Here is a 19,303-nt window from a genome sequence, read left to right as displayed (position 1 = left end):
CCTGAGACTGAATCTGCCGCTCACCCTGGTGGTGCCGAAGGTGGTGTGGAGATCTGATTGTTTGACTCTGATGTCTCGTTTTGAATACGTTCCCAGGAGTGGTGGCCGGCGTACCTCTGCAATGTGATTATTTATTTTTTTGTGTGTTGTTTCTTGCTCTTACTGTAGTCTGGGGGCGGGTGGAACGGAGACCTTTCCTCCTCCGGGGTCTTTGTGTGGACTAGGGGTTATGGGGCGACAGGCACACTGCAGGTTGGGGTGGCTCTTTAGCTTTTTGCAGGGGTGCAGGGTGGGGGGTGTTTCCTTTCAGCTTGGGGGAGGGGGGATGGGAAGTTCTTATTTTTTTGTGTGTTGTTTTCAAGGCGAATTGCTTCTGTCTTTACTGATGTTTCTGATGTCTAGCTCTTGGATGGGGGGTCCTGGCTCGGGTGGGTGGGATGGGGGGTAGGGGGTTGAAATTTGTTTCCTGGAACGTCAATGGCCTGGGAGATCGCATCAAGCGCAGTGTGGTGTTGAAATATATAAGACGTTTGTCACCGGACATTGTTTTCCTGCAAGAGACCCATTTGATTGGGAATGTATGTAATGCAATGAATAGATGGGGCTACAGCCTTGTGGCACACTCGGGGTTTACTTCAGGATCCAGGGGTGTGGGTCTCCTTGTTCGTAACTCCCTCCCTCTGGCGATAGATGAGGTGATTCGGGATGACCGTGGGAGATATATTGTTCTGGTGGGTAGATATGAGGGCCGCACCCTGTCCCTCTTTAATGTTTATGTCCCCCCAGGCTTGCAAACTGCTACTTTCACTGATTTAGGCCGTGTCTTGTTGGGCCTTCCTGATAGTGTACTCTTTCTTGCCGGTGACTTTAATTCAGTGCTTTCTGGCCTTCACGATCGCCATCCCCCCAGGGATACCCCGCATGCCCAGCGTTGGTTGGGTGGGTTTTTGGATACTTTTGGCCTTGTGGACTGCTGGCGATTGTTACACCCTACTCAGCTTCAATACACTTTTCACTCTGGTGCCCATGGTAGCCTATCTCGGCTAGATTATTTCCTGATGCCCGCTGCCCAGTCGTCGGCGGTCCGTGAGATTATACATTTGCCAAGGGGCATCTCTGACCACTCGCCGCTCTGGCTTCGTTTTGAGGTTGGGATAGAGGCAGTGGGCCGAGTGGCTCCCATTAACCCATGGTATCTCTCCTCCCCTGAGACTCGTGCCCTCTTGCTCAAGTCCATAGATGCTTATTTCCTGGAAAACGAGGGGTCGGTCCCTTCGGCGGTGTCCCTGTGGGAAGCCTTCAAAACTGTGATTCGTGGACAGGCCCTTTCTTTGATTGTTGAAGCTAAGAAAGCCGGGAAGAGGGAGGTAGTGGACCTCGAGGGGGAAATTTCTGCCTTGGAGGACGAGCTGGGTTCTGGTGTCACGCCTGAGAAACTTCATGCCCTGGGTCTAAAACAGTTTGCATATAAATCCCTAGTTACTGACGCTGCAAAAGTGATGTTTCGTGAGCAACAAGGCAGATTGTATGATGTTGGTGATAAGGCGGGTAAACTCCTGGCGTGGTTGGACAAGAAAGAAAAAGCTAATCGTGTTGTGCCTGTGATTCAGTCTGCGAGTGGTGAAAATGTGATTGATCCGATCGCCATTGTAGATCGTTTTGCGGAACATTTCCGTATTGTGTATGCTCCTGTGTCTGTGAGGGATGTGGCTGACTCTCGCCTCCTTTTGCGTGATATTGCATTGCCCTGTGTCTCTGATTTGGACCGTATCGCTTTGGACTCCCCCTTTACGGTTGATGAAATAGCTACTGCCATTCGTTCGCTCCGTTCGGGCAAGGCGTTGGGTCCAAATGGTTTGCCTATTGAGTTGTACAAGTTGCGACCCGATAAAATGGCGCCATATCTCCGCGATATGTTTTTGGAATCACGTGAGCGTAACCTCCTTCCCTATGATCAGCGTTTGGCGACGATAGTCGTCATCCCTAAGGACGGTAAACCTCGCGACCTTTGTTCCTCATATAGACCCATCTCCCTGTTAAATGTTGAACCCAAGGTTCTGGCGAAACTTTTGGCGACCCGACTCCTATCGGTTCTTGGGGACTTAGTTCATCCGGATCAATCTGGTTTTATCCCGCATCGCAACACTGCTTTGAATCTACGTCGTCTTCACGGCGTGATAGCGAGGGCGGGGCTACTGACTGAACCGGCCATTTTGGCGTCCTTGGATGCCTCCATGGCCTTTGATACTGTGGAGTGGCCTTATTTATGGGCGGCTCTTGAGAAATTCGGTTTCGGGTGCGAGTTTATTAGCTGGATTAAGTTATTGTATGCGGAACCTTTGGCGCAGGTTGTTGTGAATGGTAGGGTGTCTGCTCCCTTCCCCCTGGGCAGGGGCACCCGCCAAGGTTGCCCCTTGTCCCCGCTACTGTTTGCGCTCGCCCTTGAGCCGTTGGCGGCCTGGCTCCGCTGGGAACCGTCCCTTAAAGGGATCCGCTGGGCCCCGGACTTCGAGGACCGAGTCTCGCTCTATGCGGACGATATCCTCTTGTATCTTACCTCCCCTCGTAAGTCTTTATCTGTTTTATTTGACGTTCTTGTGTCCTTTGGTGCTAACTCGGGCCTCGTAATCAATTGGACCAAGTCCTGTGTGTATGTTTTGTCTGGTGTCTTGCCTCCATTACCGAGCAGGCTCCCTCTTCAGGTGGCCCGGGATGGTTTCAAATACTTGGGAGTTTTCGTTACTCTGGACTCGTCTCTTCGCTTTGATCGTAATCTCCTTCCTCCGTTGCTTCGACTGCGTTTGGACGTTGCTCGTTGGCGCAGGCTTCCCTTGTCTCCCCTTGGTCGGGCAGCCCTGTTTAAGATGATGTCGTTACCGAGGTTTCTTTACGCTCTCCAGAATTATTATGATCCTGTCCCTCAGTCCTATTTTCGGGAGATTGAGACCCTTCAGAGACAACTTGTCTGGGATGGACGCCCGCGTATTGCTCTTGCTAAGCTTTCCATTCCTTGGTATGACGGTGGCATTGCACTCCCCGATATTAAGAGGTATTATTGGGCCTCACACTTGTCCGCTATCAACCACATCATGTTCTCGCCGGGTAGTAATCCGGCGTTTGAGATGGATAGACTTCAGCTTCCGGGAGGTGACTTTAACAGAGTGCTTTACTCTCGCCCTGCTGGGCGCCATCTTGTGGGTCCTACGTCGATTGCTTTGGCGGTGTGGCGGGCCGCGACTCGGAGCCTGGGCTGGGAGGATCGCTTGACGTTAGCCACGCCGCTTTATGCTTCCGAACGTCTGGGCGGTCTTTGGTCTACCAAGGGTTTCGATCGCTGGGACATGATTGGAATTTCTAAAGTGGGGGATGTGTATTCCAAGGGCTCTGTGCGAACATTTCAGGCCCTCCAGGCTGAATATGGCTTGAGTGGTCGGGAATTCTTTCGATACCTACAGGTTAGGCACGCCTTGACCGCTGTATTTGCTCCTGGTGAGATTCCGCCTGATTCTTCCCCCCTTGAAGACCGTGTCCTTGACGGACATCTTCCTGACAGCACTATCTCCCTGATTTACAAGAAACTGATTAATAATCGGACTGATCTGTTGGTTCGACTCCGGGAGGCATGGGTTCGTGATGGTTTGGAGCTTGATGACGAGGATTGGCAGTCGGCCCTCTCTTCTCCTAAAGAGGTGGCTATCCCGGCTCGTCTCCGTTTGGTCCAATTGAAGATCCTTCATCGGGTGTATGTTACGGGACCTCGTTTGCTTGTGATGGGTTTTTCTTCTGATGGGCTGTGTAAGCGTGGATGTGGTTTGAGTGCGACTTTCCTACATATTCTTTGGGAATGCCCGATGGTGGTTGCTTACTGGACGGCTGTGCTTGAGGTTATGGCTGTGGTGACAGGGGTGTCCTTGTGTCCGGAACCTCGTCGTTGTCTTTTGAATGTTTGGGAGCCCACTGACTGCTCGGTGGCCCAGACTAGGTGGGCCACCCTGGGTTATATGGTTGCGAAGCGAGATATTGCTCAACTTTGGGGGGCCTCCAAGCCCCCTGAACTATCGAAATGGGAAGACGACATGGATTGGTCTATGTTCCGTGAGAAGACTGTCTACGTGGCTAGGGGCAGACCCAGGGCATGGACTAGGGTGTGGGGTCAATGGAATGAATATCGTGGTGCCATCTGTACTCCTCCCCTTGTGGATGACATTGGGCTTTCCCGGTCTCCTTAGGCGAGCGTTCTTGGAACCTTGCATATAGGGGTTGTGCTGGTTTTCCGGCTCCCCCCCCCCCCTTCTTTTTCTCCTTCGCGCCCCGTCCCCCCCCCCCATCCGGGCTCTTTGGAGCTTATAGCTTTGATTCCATTTTTGTTGCTGTCCCCTCCCGTCCTTTGGGCTGACCTTCAGTAATACACTTTCGCCTTTTTTGTGTGTCTGTTCTTTTTTATAAAACAAAATCTGTTTTTGTTCTGTCTATTATATGGAGTATTGCATTGACGATTGATCGTTACCGCTACGGAAGTGTATATTGTGTATTTTCTCCTCTTTAGCGGCTGGCCCGTGTGGTTGTAGGCCCATCCTTGTATTTTATTGCATACTCAAATAAAGGTTTTTAAAAAAAAAAAAAAAAAAAAAAAAAATAGAAAATACAATTTTCAAACAAATGGAGATATCAATACCAGTTTCAACAATCTATTCAGTAATTCCCCCTCTGCAAACGCACCAGGGGGCGCATTTGCAGAGTGGTGCCTTTATGTTTTTTTGGGGGGGATCGGCAGTGTACGCATACCGCGCGGTTCTACCGAGGCACAAGATGGCTGCCAACACTTCCTTGTTTCAAGTGTTGACAGACAGTTGACAGCCAATCAGCATGCAGCTCGTGCTCGGGAAGCTACGCGTACTGTACTCCGTCTCTAGATATTGCTATGATTTTACTTTTGATTTTCTCAGGAACTACTGAAGGGATTTACACCATTTAACAAAAAGCAGAATCTGCGAAACAAAATCTACCTCTCTGCCAAATTTGGTGTAATTCCGTTCAGCCGTTCGGGCTGTAGCCCTGGCTAAAGGTCCCTATGGAAAATTGAATGGGGAAAACACGTTTTGGGCCCCCCCTTTTTTCTCGGCCCCCACTTGACGAATCACCCCCAAAGTTTGAGGGAAGGAGCGGAGCAGGCCATTTTCTTGGAGAAATTCACGAAGATTCCTCCACCGGCGCCAAAGTTATTCCAAATAGAATTTGCACATTTGTGGTTTGCACAGGTTTTTGTTGTATGATTGTTTTGCACATCTCTGGAAGTTACCTTTGAAAATGATTTTTAGTAATAAGAAGTGTCATGGCTTTTGATTAAATGTACTGAGGAATATCTATTTTCATTGTATTTTATAATTATTCCCAGCTACAACCGTAGAAGGTATGTTATTTATACAGGAGTTAGTGTTAAATACGGTTTTAAATTGCGATTTTAGCAGTACCTTCGCTAACTCTCACCTTTATTAATTTTTACCATTTATTTGTGTAAATATGTTGTTGCATTTTTTAACAAGCATAATTTATAGATGCTTTTAAAGCAAATGACGAGCTGCTTGACATTATATTTTTGTCTATGTCTATGATGACGTTGTCGATTGCAACTTGCACTGGCACTTTAAATTTCTGAATTTCACTCCATAGCGTGTCATGTGATCAAGGGCCAAGGAGGCCCGACACGCGTCATTGCTAAGGTTGCGGGTTACTTGCACAAATAAAAAATATTGCACCTTCAAATTTTGGGTCCACTATCGTCCTTCGAATTCCTTAAGGTGTCGACTTCCCTGTTTATATATATATATATATATATATATATTACCTACTGGCGGTTGCCAGTAGGTAGTTATAGTTAGGATCGTTTTCCATAGGAAATCCGCAACATTCTATTGGGAATAACTTTGGCACCGAATGAGGGATCTGCCTGTAATTTTCCTTAACTTTGCCTCGCTGGGGTCCGCTCCCTCCCTGAACGTTTCGGGGGGATCCGTCAAGCGGGGGCCGAGATAAAAGCGGGGTCCCAAAACGTGTTTTCCCCATGTTAATTTCCATAGGGCGGTTGGACTCACTTTTAGCCCGATTGGCTGAATGGATTTCCACCAAACTTGTCAAAATTGTAGGGACTGGTACCCCGATGTGCCTTTGCTATATCTCAAGATATTTGCTCCAGTGGTTTTTACAAAAATTAACTTTGAAAAACATATATATTGGGCTATATATATGTTAGAGCCCAAATGTAGCCCAATGTAGCCCAATGTAGCCCAAAGATGGCCACCAGAGACAAAAAAAACAAATGTAGCCCAAATATCAGCCAGATGTAGCCCAACTATAGCCCAATGACAGAATGTCCCAGAGTGTTCTGAAGAACAACTAGAGCGCTAACAGTCTTTCTTATGACAAAAGTATGGCACACCTGAAGTCATCTTGATTGGAACAAAGTGTTAACACTTAAAACATTTAATTTGCAAAGGAACAAAATGAGGGGGTTCATTTTGCCATAGAAATTATGATTAGTGCTGAAGAAAGAAAAATTAGGGCACATTTTGAGTGACTTCTCAAATCCTCTTATATTTCATTAAAAAAATTCTGATATGCAGTCTCCCAAGATGGCCACCAGAGACAAAAGAGCCCAAATGTAGCCCAAATATCAAACAGATGTAGCCCACCTATAGCCCAATGACAGAATGTCCCAGAGTGTTCTAAAGAACAACTAGAACGCTAACAGTCTTACTTATGACAAAAGTATGGCACACCTGAAGTCATCTTGATTGGAATAAAGTGGTAACACTTAATACATTTAATTTGAAAAGGAACAAAATGAGGGGTTTCATTTTGCCATAGAAATTATATATATATATATATTCACTGAAAAAACCATAGGTTACACACCAGTTATAGTTAGGAATTAGCATTTAAAAAACCTTAAAATTCACTGAAAAAACCATAGGTTTCACACCAGTTATAGTTAGCTGGAAATTTTACTCGCATAAAACCATTGAAATTCCCACGTTATAGTTAGTTGGACTCACTATAACTTGCATGTCTGCAATGCACTGCTGATGACGTCGCGGTCAGTGAATGGCGCGCTTTTTTCCCTGCAGCCACTTCTGACAAATCTTACGTTCCTAAAGGAGTAAAGTTTTGTTTTGTTAGTTTAATTTTGTAGGCAATATGGCAAGGTCCATCAATGCGGCGCTCGTTGGTGTTTTGATACGGCCGTGTGAGAAGTGATCAGAACGCCAAGGCAGAGCGTGAATGTACGCGCACATTGGTGGCAAAAGGCGCGCTCCTTTTTATTTTAATTTGGTGCAGCCCCCTCTGACAACGCTGATGCCCACAAAGGTTGCGCCGCACTATATATGATTAATGGCACCTGAATGGCATGGGCGTGAATGCGGCACAGATTGGAGTTTGTAGACGGACGTGTGAGACGCGAAGGTGGAGCGTGAATGGGCGCGCACATTGTTTCTGAAAGGCCTGCTACTAAAGTACGCGGCCATTTTTTGTTTTATTTGTGGCACGCCCCTCTGACAACGCTGTTGTGCCATGCCCCTCTGTCAATGCTGCACGCCCACAAAGGAATAATGTAGTGTAGTTTGACATGCCCACACAAACGCCCAAGTGTACTTTGACACGCCCACACCAACGCCCACAAGGGACTACTTTACCCCTAAGGTTGTTTGACCTTTGTAATGTATATGGTGGCCAGCTATATAGCCTATGTCCATCTGCTGCACCTACCCTTTACAATGCTGTATTGGGTGTTGTGATTGGTGCTGTAGTTCTTGAGTTTACCCGCCTCAAAGGTTTCAGCTCTCTCTTTATAATAGTAGTATAGATAGCAAACCCTAAACATTTCCCCCACCCACTAAATCCTCGTAAAAATTTAAAAACTAAAACCTATTAAAATATATACAAATCTAAAAGTTACCTTAACTGAACATATCCTATCTAAAAACTACCTAAAATACTATACAAAACTGTCCATAAAAAACCCAAAACCCGAAAGGGTAGAGCAGACATATTCCAGTCTAGAGATGACTGGTGTTTGGACTGCCATTTTTAGGTCAGGAGCATCGAGAAAGGGTTTCAGTTTCCTTAACTCAGGTGGAATCTAGCTGCTTTGGGCATCGAGTTGATGTGGTTCCGCATGTTCAGGTTGCAGTCAAGGGTAATACCCAGGGATTTGGCCGAGTCCACAATGGTCGGTGGGCAATTTAAGGCTGTCATAACCTTAATCCATATTTGAATCTCCGGGTTGGTTTTTGGAGGAGAAATTAGGAGAAATTCAGTTTTTTTTGCGTTGAGTTTGAGTTGATTGGAGGCGAGCCATTGGACAGTCAGGTTCAGGGCTTCGTTCAGGGACAGGATCTCCTCGAGCAATGAGATTTTGATGTAGATCTGAGTGTCGTCAGCATACATATGGTGGGAGATATTCGCAGTGCGCAGTATTTCGGTAAGCGGTTCAAGGAAAAGGTTGAAGAGAGTGGGGGACAGGGTTGATCCTTGGGCAACTCCATCCGTGACCGTAGAGGGAGCAGATAGGTTGCCGTTAATTCGGAATCTCTGTGATCGGTTTTGGAGGAAGAACCTGAACCATTCTAGCACAGAGCCATCTAAACACATCCTGAGTTTGAGGCGTTCGAGTAGGTTTTCATGGTTGACCGTGTCATGGGCTTGGAGGGCATCATCAACGATGTGGAGCATGGTGGTTCCAGTGCTGTGCCCAGGTCTGAACCCGGATTGGAGGTCGTCGAGTAGGTGGAAGTTGTTGATATGTTGACTTAGCTGCAGTTGTACACACTTCTCCAGCACTTTGGCTAACATTGGGATGTTGGAGATAGGCCTGAAGTTATCAGGGGAAGCTGGATCCAGCGACTGCTTTTTCAAGATGGGGAATCCCTCTTCATTAGGCCCGACAAATTTGATGAATACTGAGTGCCACTATATATATATATATATATATATATATATATATATATATACTAGCAGCCCGTCCTGACATTGTCCGGGTATGAATTGCTGCCGGCCGATTGTCGCGCCCATTGGCCTTGCCCCCAGAACATGAAATATTGCCCAATAAAAATGACCATAACAAATGCCTAAATCCTAATATGTGAGAGTCCTCCATAGAACGTCTGGCGGAAGGTGTGTCTAAAAGTGTATCTCGGTGCTGGCCATCAATGAGAGAGACCTGTGCATTTTTCAAAGGGGTGGTGAAACAATATGAGTATGTTGCTGGAGATGTGGCCCGCTGTGACATCAATGTACTTACCGGGGGAGGGATAGGCCCTTTCTTGCTATTTCCGTGGAGGCGGGCCTTGTTTCCGGATGTGCGTCGTGCGAGGCCTGTGCGCAACAGAAGTGGTAAATCTCTAGTGTGCGTATCAGGCATCACCGGACGATAAGGCGAGATTAGATTACCTGCACAATGGCCCCTGTTTGCGTTCCTTCCGGCCCTTGGGAATAGCGCCATGCCTGACCTACATACAGTAAAGCAGGTGCATGGCACTGGGAGCACGGGGCAAGCACACCCGGAGCTGGAATGTACGCTCGCTTTCTTTTTTCGCAATGCCGCACCCCGCACACGCCCACGCCCCCAGCACAGGAAATGAGACATTGCATGAAGGGCGTAACGTATCACACGTTTTCGTAATGCCGCGCCCGCAGCACACGCCCACAGCACACGATATGAGACATGGCATGAAGTGCGGAACGTACCACACGCCCCCAGCGTTTGTCACGCCCCCAGCACACGCCCACAGCACAACGCAGACACACCCACAAGGGACTACTTTGCTGGCACGGTTCTTTTACCTTTTAAATGTATATGGTGGGCGTCTGCATAGCCTATGTCCTTCTGCTGCAACTGCCCTTTCCCACGCTGTATTGGGTGTTGTGATTGGTGCTGTGGTTACTGAGTTTACCCGCCTCAAAGGTTTTGGCTCTCTCTTTATTATATTAGTATGGATATATATATATATATATATATATATATATATATATATATATATATATATATATATATATATATATATATATATATGCTTCTCACCCCGCACAGCGGCCCCAGCCTTTCACAGAAATCAACGATGAAAGCGCGTGTGCTGAAATTCAGCCTTTATTCATTTCTATTCCAGCATGTTTGTCAAACGGAAATCATGGAGCAACATCCCAACGCGTTTCGGCGACCAGCACTCGCCTTGCTCACGGGTAACTCATGTATAGGAAATGAAATGTTAAGTAAAGTTATCCCCATTCAAAGTGCACATGTGATGTCAGTGAAAATACATAAACATAAACAAAGGACACGGAACCTTTAACATTGGCAGCCATCTTGTAACGGTGTTGTTCACAGGCTAATTCATTTCCCATACTATCTATCTTATTCACCGATGACTCGTTATATATTATTGATTTAGAGTTTGATCTATTTGTATCATTCCAAGTGGAAAAACACCCCATCGTGCAATATTTACTTTACGGAATGTCTGTTTTCTCAATGCAACATTTTCTTGAGAGCGAATCCTTAACAAACTATTTCCCCTTTTGATAACCTATGATTCATATACATATTAATCCAAGATCTGTCAAAAGAAATTATATCATACATATCATTTGGAAAGAACTGAGTGGCCATATTCTATTTAGTGATAAAGTGTCCGTGTATCTCCATATGACATTGTAATTCAAATAATTGTTGGTCACTCAAAGTAATTATCCAAACCAAATTTACAGCATCCGGTTTGCATTCTCTTCTCCATCAGAGAATTTGTTGAAATAATCATCTACTTCCCCAGTGGGAGATATAGGACAGTCTCAAAAGGATAGTACGTGTTGTCAATCACAAAAGGGGAGGATATTCTTCAGATAGCATTCCTTCATAGTCCTGTACATCAACAGGGGAGAAAACGAGAAAAAGGTGCAAACCTGTCAAAACTGAACGCTTCATACCATTTACTCAAATATGCCAATATATGTTCCATGAAAAAAGTGCTCACCCTCAATCAAATGTGATAACATCTAAACTAATTCTAAAAACAAATGCTACGTTGTCTTGCAGGGGCTCAGAAACATGCAATGTACTTAAACAACATAGGGACAGAATTTCATACTCGTGAACAATATTAAAATTATGTACAACTATTTTCATATCAGATAGGATATCGGGATTTCACAAGACTTTTCACTCTCCAAGGTGCCATATCATTTCTTCCTCCGAATTGAGGCCCCCCGGGATTGGAGTATCTAGGTTCATAATGTACCTATTCTCTAACTGTCGCAACTTTCGAATCTTATCTCCTCCTCTTTTCATTAAGGGTAGTTTGTCGATTACGAAAATATATATATATGTATATTGTTAGACCTGGCATCTTTGGCGTGGTTTCCCCTTATCTTTTTTTCCTCTACCTCCTGTATTTTTGATGCTGTGCTGGATTTCGTTTTTGCTGGCTTAGATGCTTTGGACACTCTGCCGCTGCTGATCAGTGCCAGTGTGTAAGTGCTCCCTATGTAAATTGTTATTCTGATTGGATATACATGTTTGGCATATTTGTATCACCATGAAGTCCCTAGTAAAGTGCACTGGGTGTGCCAGGGCTGGTGATGACAGATGCTACTAGTGGGTCTGCAGCACTGATTGTGCCACCCACAGGAGAAGCTCTAAAATGGTGTCTCAGGCCTGCCACTGCAGTGCCTGTGTGCAGTTTAGAAACTACCATGTCCTCCTGGTCAGTGTCCCCACTGACCAGGCCTAACCCTTCCCTTTTCTTGCACATTAGTCACCCTTAGGGAAGGCCCAAGGTACCCCCCAGGGCAGGGTGCAGTGTATGTGTAAGGTAGAGCATGTACTGGTGCAGGTAACATGTTCTGGTAGTGAATTACAGCCATTTTCGTTTTTCACTATTGTAAGGCTATCTTGCTCCATAGAATAACAAGGGGGATGCTGGCTACAGTGGCTTCCAGTATTTCTTCCCATAGGAACAAGATAGGACATAAGTATCTAGTATCCCTGAACTCAGAGTTTAATAACACATCTTTTAGGAAAGGTTGTTTTTAAATCCTGTGTTTGAGAATAGCACGTTTAGAAAGTTGCTGTTCTCTTGTCTGACCCTTCTGTGTGCCTTGGCCTGTTTGTGTATTGACTGTCTGGTTTGATAGTGACAGGGGCTGGGGATTCCCCAGGAGGCTGGCTGAGTCAGCCCTAGGCTGAATGACTGCATTTGCAACTGGAGTGGTGGGAGGAGTTAGCACCTGGGCCTGAGTAGGGCTGTGCCTGTGTTCCACAATGCTGGCTCCACCTCCTGCTGGGCGGCTGACGACCCTGCCCCTCTCTCTGAAAGGAAAGGCGAAGCCAGGAAAACAAAGTACTCAAGAAACACCCAGAACTGGTTCAGACCGGGCTCAGGGCCCACTTGCACAAAGAGAACAAATACTTTTAGGGGTATAAGTACAGGACCCCTGACAACAGAAAATTAGATCATCCTGGAATCAAGAAGGAACCTCTGCCAAGGAGAAAGCTGAATCTGAAGAAGGAAGACTGTCCTGCTGTTGCTCTGCTGGACTGACCTGTTGCTTTGCTGCCAAGGAGAGGGGAAGGACTTTGCTGGGTGCTGTGTCCCCTGTCTTGAAGGAATCTCCAAGGGCCTGAGAAGAGCTGGCTCCCTGTTCTGAAGTCCCAGGAACAAAAGGACTTCACCCCCAGCTTCCCTGAACTCTACTGAGAGAGTTCTGTCCTTCCTAGAGTGCTTGATCTAGTTGTGGGGCCTCTGGAAGTTGTACCTGTGCTGGGAAGCTTGAAACTAAGCTTGAGAGACTTTTGCAATTGAAAAGTATCGCATCGCCCTCTTGCGGAGCGCATCCCCGACAGTGCGAGGAAATTCCCGTCGCTACGAAGGCCGAGATAGTCGCAGCGCCTAACTCCGCTGCCAGAGCCGTCGCATCCTTCGTTTGCGGGATGCACCAGACCAGTGCGCGAAAGTTTAACATCACTGCGAGTGTCGTCGCAGAGCCTGTCGTCGCTGTGTGAGATCGCCGCACCTCTTGCTTGCGAACCGCATCACGTCGCTGCGAGTGTCGTCGCAGAAACTATCGCGCCGAGGAGCTGCAAGAGAGAATATCACCCCTGGTCCGCGCATCGTCGCCCCGGAGATCGTCGCAACTCCAAAGATCGTCGCATCGTGCCTTTGCGAGAACAAACTTTCTACACAACCTCCGCACCGGAATCCATACAAGTGGCCTTCCTCCCCATACAGACCGGATTTGTCGCAACAAGCCCGCTGCTGCTGCGGGGCTGTCACAAACGCCTCCCCAGGATCTCAGGAGCAACGCATCACTTGTTTTCCACCGCACCAGACTCTGCTTTTGGAACTTTGTCACAACTAAAATGTACTGTGAGTAAACGTGACGCAACTGTGAACAAACTTTATCGCAACCTTAAGAACTCTTTTGAAACCATATTCTTGAACTGTGTATGTTGGATTTTTGTTGTTTTGGTCTTGTGTAGTTTAGATTAAATACCTTTATTTTTCTAAACTGTTGGTGAGACAGTTTGTGGTATTTTCACTGTGTTACTGTGAGTGTTGGTACAAATACTTTACACATTGCCTCTGGTTAGCCTAGACTGCTCGTGCCAAGCTACCTAGAGCGTGAGCAGGGGTTATCCCAGAGGGTTATCTCCTTGCCCTGACTAGAAGCAAGGGTCCCTATTTGGACAGTAGTACCTACCTCTGCCAACTAGAGATCCCCAGTTCTAACATATATATGTATAAATTCCCTGCATTGCATTACTCTCCATCAGAGAGGGGTTCTTTGACTTCTGCATGCGGGCAGACATGCACATCAGCTGTACATATTTGCTTATACTGATAGATGACACCAGGCAAACCTGTAAAGGGTGAGTTATTGCTACCTTCACTGGAGTAATATTACATGTAATTAGACCTTACCATCTCATCCTTTCTTCTATTTCTTCATATATCCTGTGTACAGCAGCACACATAGTTGGAGTACTGGGACTAACAGCAAAGATAGGTTATCAGTAAGATGCACCATCACAGTCACATCCAGGTAGGTAGATACTACTAGCGCAGTACAGACCAAGCTGCGGGCGGTGGAGGGTTGGGCCGGCAGAGCTGGGACTTGCCACTAAGGTGCAGAATCATTAAACATTGACTCACAACCATCACTGATCCAATTCCGTGTTTTCACGCAGATCACAGATCGCTTCGAGGAGGACCTCGGCTGCCGGCTGCTGGCTCCCCCGTGACGTTCAGACTCCGGCCCCCAGCCGCAGCCTTCGCCCCTACGGCCCCGTCGATTCCCACACTGTGATGGTTTAACAGCGCTGCAGATTGCTGCAAGGAGGACGTCGGATGCTGGCCGCCGGCCACCCCGCGACTCCAGGCTTTAAGCCCCCAGCTTCTATCCCACAGCCTGCGGCCCCCCGGCCCTGTCGATTTTCACACAGCGGGGTCAAACAACATTTATTCCCAGTCGAAGGCAGGAGGCAGGGGACGCCAAGCGAGGCCGAGTGACAGCCCCTCACAGAGGACAGATTCCATTCCTTGGTGGGTGCCGCTCCAACGCCCAATAATAGCTACAATAACGGCAACAGCTACAGCCACAGCAGTTTCATCAGCAGAATCATTTTAAGGCTTTGAACGTCCGCAAAGGAGACTGCCATCAGGGGTGAGTCCTTGCAACAGGCAGGCACCACCACGGTTGCGGTAAATTGGCAAGCGCGGCCACCATTAGTCGGCGGTCTCAGTGAGTGTAAGCCCTAGGCAGTCTCACGAAGGCAGCCTGATTAGATCAGGTGCAGCCAGTGACTGCCCTGTGCGCCCGCTTGCCCCTCCCCCTCCTACCTATCCCCTGCTGCTAACCTGCTGCTCCCCTGCTACTCTGCTGAAATAATTTCACACCCTTGGGAAAAAATAAACAGTTGCGCCTATCCCCAAAGGCTACACTCCAGTAAAAATAACAACTCAAGTATCGCCAATTATACAACTACCTGCATGCAAATCCAACACGACGCACAGACGCAGACGTTTAGTGCTCAGAGCTCCGGCCCAGAACAGATCCAGCGATCAGCCCGTGCCAGACGGTGCCTGGCAAGCGCAATAGGCCGGTCAAAGTGTGGGCTACAAAAATTTGGTAAAATCCAGAAATGAGGTCAGGGAGAATAAGAGGAGGGGGAAAAAAGGATAAACACCCACAAGTCAAATCTAAAAACAAAAAAGTGGAGGATGAGGACAAGGATAAGGAGGGAGCCTTGACTGACATCAAGGCCCAAATGCACATCCCCCGGCACATCCTCTGTAGATCCTGGCCCGCTAAATACAGAGGACACAGAAGCCATAGAAGCACAGCACGAGTGCGGAGCCATAACAGACGTACCAGCAGTCAAGGCAAGGACCGTGGAAACTACAGAAAAAAACTCAGGAGAGTCCACCCGACAAGCCAAGTGTGTTAGAAGCAAGAAATCAACTTGTACCACTCTAAATAGGCACAATTCCTGCCCGAACAGCAGCAAACAGGCACTGATTGCGGATTTTCTAAAGGTTTTAATTAAAACCAAGGAGGAAAACAGGAGTCGTCACGTTTCCAAACACTCCAAAGCTACTAACCTAAACAAATAATGACAAAGACGGCCAAAATAATGCCAATACGAACCCCCCAGGCGATAGAAGTACTATGAACAATGAGGGTGAAAGGAAAGAAAAGAAAGAACCCCTGCATACGGGATTGGACACCACAGGCGACAAAAATATAGAAATTTAATGCCCCCAATTATTAACACCCAAAGCCCTCCATCATCCAGAAACCTGCAAAAGCAATAATTTCTAGGTAACTGAGGCACTAAATCATTACCACTCAGTCAAATATATTTATTTCGGTTAATAAAAACCATAAAAGCAGTACAAAATTCATTATAACACAAGTTAAAATTCAACAAATGTACACATGATTGTAGTTCAAAATAAACAATCTACAACAAATAAAATCTTTGATACAAAGAGAGAATAAATACAATCGATTTCATAGAAATAGACCCACCACAATTTCATACCCTCCTCAGTGCATTATTGGTTAAAATTTTGGGGCATTGTCAACCTACTGATGAAATCGCCATGGAAAGTCTTGTTTTATTTATACGTGCTGCCGCAACCAAAAAGCTGGCAACACTGTAGGTGACCTTAACAGAGTCCAGCATTTGTAGGTGTAGGAGGGCAGGCCTCACCTGGACAAATTTCAATTCCCTCAGGACCGGGATTAAAAAAAAATTACGGGCCACCAAGTAATGCTCACAAAACATCACTAAGTGGAGCGTGTCCTGTGTGGAAAAGCTATCGCAGGTGCAAGGTGGGCTATCATCTAGGGTCCCCCATTTCGGATAATTAACCAGCGTAAGGTGAATGAGGTTGAACCTAAATCTAACCAGAAGGAAACGATGGTAAGGTTTAGACACGTATTTCAGGTACGGTTCCATAGCTGGAGAGATTACCCGCTGATAGATTGATCTCACTATGGGTTTTCTGAGTTCAACCTCGTCCCTTTCTAGCTCCAACAGGTTGAGGAAATTACGCTTGATCCACCCCACATCCTCGAACCTGAGGCCCTGTGGAAATAGATACATTTCCGGACGCCCTAGCCTAACGCATGCCGCTCTAACATACGAAAGCCAGGGTATTCTGTCAGCTCTGTCCAGGGCCAAACAGTCCCTGAGTATCTGGTGGTTCAGCGTGATCTCCTCATTCAGCCACGTTTTAACCCATCGTAACAATGGGGCCATTTTTAGGTGGTCAGAAATGTACCCCAAACCTACTTCACAGTGAATTGAAAACGTAGGGGATGATTGTGGGAGGGACAAAAGGGATCGAATAAACTTATTTTCTGTGGTTTGAATCCCAGGTGTTTGAACGTAGCCCCAAATATCGGCCCCATGTGAGGCGATTTCCATACACTTTGATTTGTAAATGCGGATCATAGCCTCCATTGGTCTTGCTCCCAATCTCTTTGAGAAGTTCAAAAGAGCCGAGGTAGATCTTACAGCCACATTGCTCTTGAGCTTCAATTGTGGTCCCCAATTCCCCCTTTCATCAAATACAACTCCTAGATAACAAAAAAAGGCACCCTTGAATTTGGTGTTCCGTTACACGTGAAGGTTTTAACCTTCACAGTTTTCCTACGTAAACCGGTCACCATTACATGGGATTTCGAAGTAATGATTTTTAGGTCCAGGGCTTCCATAAAAGTACCGAAGTGATCTAACAATTTTTGTAGTCCCATGCCTGTACGTGCAAGAAGGACGGCATCGTCCGCGTATAGGAGGACTGGGATAGCAGACCCTCCCATACGCGGAACGTCCAGGGTGGCCAGATCCAGGGATTTACCCGAGGAATTAATGTAGAGCGTAAATAAAAGGTGGGCCAGAATGCAGCCTTGTCTGACCCCTCTTCCTGAATTGAAATGCTCTGTACACCTGCCATCCCTTGTTACCCTAACAGATGCAGACAGATTCTGATGTAGATCACTTAAGAAATTCACCAAAGTAGTGTCTAGACCCATGTCTCGCAAAATAATCCATAATTTTGAACGATTAACTAAATCAAATGCGGAAGATAAGTCCATAAACCCCAAATAAAGAAGCCCCTACTTTGCCACTGTGTATTTGCTGATTATAAAGTGTAGGTTCAAACATTGGCCCATGGTCCCCCTATGAGCTCTAAAGCCATACTGGAGATCAGGGAGAATCCCACTCCCCTCAAGCCAATCCCCCAGTCTCTGTAAAATGACTCTGCCTAACATCCTAATGGCAGAGTCTAACAGGGAGATTGGCCTGTAGCAAGCGGGATCCCCTCTGTTTCCCTTCCTAAAGATTGGGACAATAATGGAAGATGACCAGGATGGTGGAAAACCTGCAGTGGGTATTGCATTAAAAACATTTGTTAAAATGTTTGACCAGAATTGTGGATACAGAATGTAGAGGTCTGCGGGAACCCCGTCAGGGCCAGGGGCCTTGTGTTTGCCTGTATCTTTTATTGCCTTTTCTACCTCAGAGGTGTTAAACTTAATGGACGTAATGTGTCGGGGTGCTACAGTATCGGCGGGGGTTAAAACACCTAGCTCTGTATCGTAGATATTTGTAAAGTGCTCAAACCAACTATTGTCCGCAATTACCCAGTCCATATCTGAGTTCCCATCCTCTGTAAAGAACAACTGGTTGATGATGGCCCCAAATTTTTTACTGTCCCTCAGCACATCTGCTGATTGCAGATTGTCCCAGGCTTCTTCCTTAATTTGGTGTTTGCGTAGGTGCGAGTGCAAGTTTATATTCCTTACGCAGTTTCGCCACGAAAGGTTTATTCCTGGGTCTATGTTTAAGTGCTTTGAGTAGGGCACCATGTGTGAGTGAACACTTTTTGTCAAACCATTTATGTGCCTTCACGCAGTATGAGCCATTGCGAGATTCCAGGTTCTTAGAAATCTGTAAGCATATTTCGACATAAGCGGCCACAACATCGGCCCCTGATGAAGTGGGGTCTAAGCAGACGGCCATATTATCCTCAGTTTCCTGTGCCAGTGTCTCAAAAAAGGCATCTGGGATGACCTTCTCCCATTTGATCCGCCTACCCCGCTCCCTGGTTGACAGATGTCTTGGAGCCACTACTCCTGGGTTCCTCCCATGCATGACACTCCCAAGCTCCACCGCCAGTATAACCGGGTTGTGGTCGCTAAAGATTGTGGTTACTACCCTATAGTCAAGAGTTTTAGCTAACACCCCAGGGGATACAAAGATGTAATCGATGATGGTATTTGCGCCCCTCCCAATGAATGTGGGTGCTCTGACCTTATCTTCGCCTAGACCTGATTCAAGTAAATTTAAGTTAGAGAGGAGGCTCTCAAGGGCATCACCCTCCTTGGTGTGTTCAAAATGGGGGATCCCCTCCACAGGTGATCCTCTGTATCCATCATTGTAACAATCCCCCTCACAGGGGTGAATATTAAAATCTCCTAGGATAATCATCTCTGGAGCAGAAGTACAATCATGTTTATAGACTGACCAAAAATCTCCCAAGGTAATCAGGCGCTCATTCCCAGTTGGGCCCTCCTTGGAATTATAAAAGTTCACAAATACAATTTTCAGGTGATCCGAAATGGTCCATTCAATTATAAGTGAATTCCTATGGGCAAATTAAGTTTTTGTTGAAAACCCCAACCAGGTTAAGTGAAAACAAGATAAGCAGTCCCCCTTTGGCTCTTCCCATTGCTACCGGTA

This window comes from Lissotriton helveticus, chromosome 2_1, assembly GCF_964261635.1.
Source record: "Lissotriton helveticus chromosome 2_1, aLisHel1.1, whole genome shotgun sequence".
In the NCBI taxonomy this organism is placed as follows: domain Eukaryota; kingdom Metazoa; phylum Chordata; class Amphibia; order Caudata; family Salamandridae; genus Lissotriton; species Lissotriton helveticus.
This window is presented reverse-complemented; position numbering follows the sequence as displayed.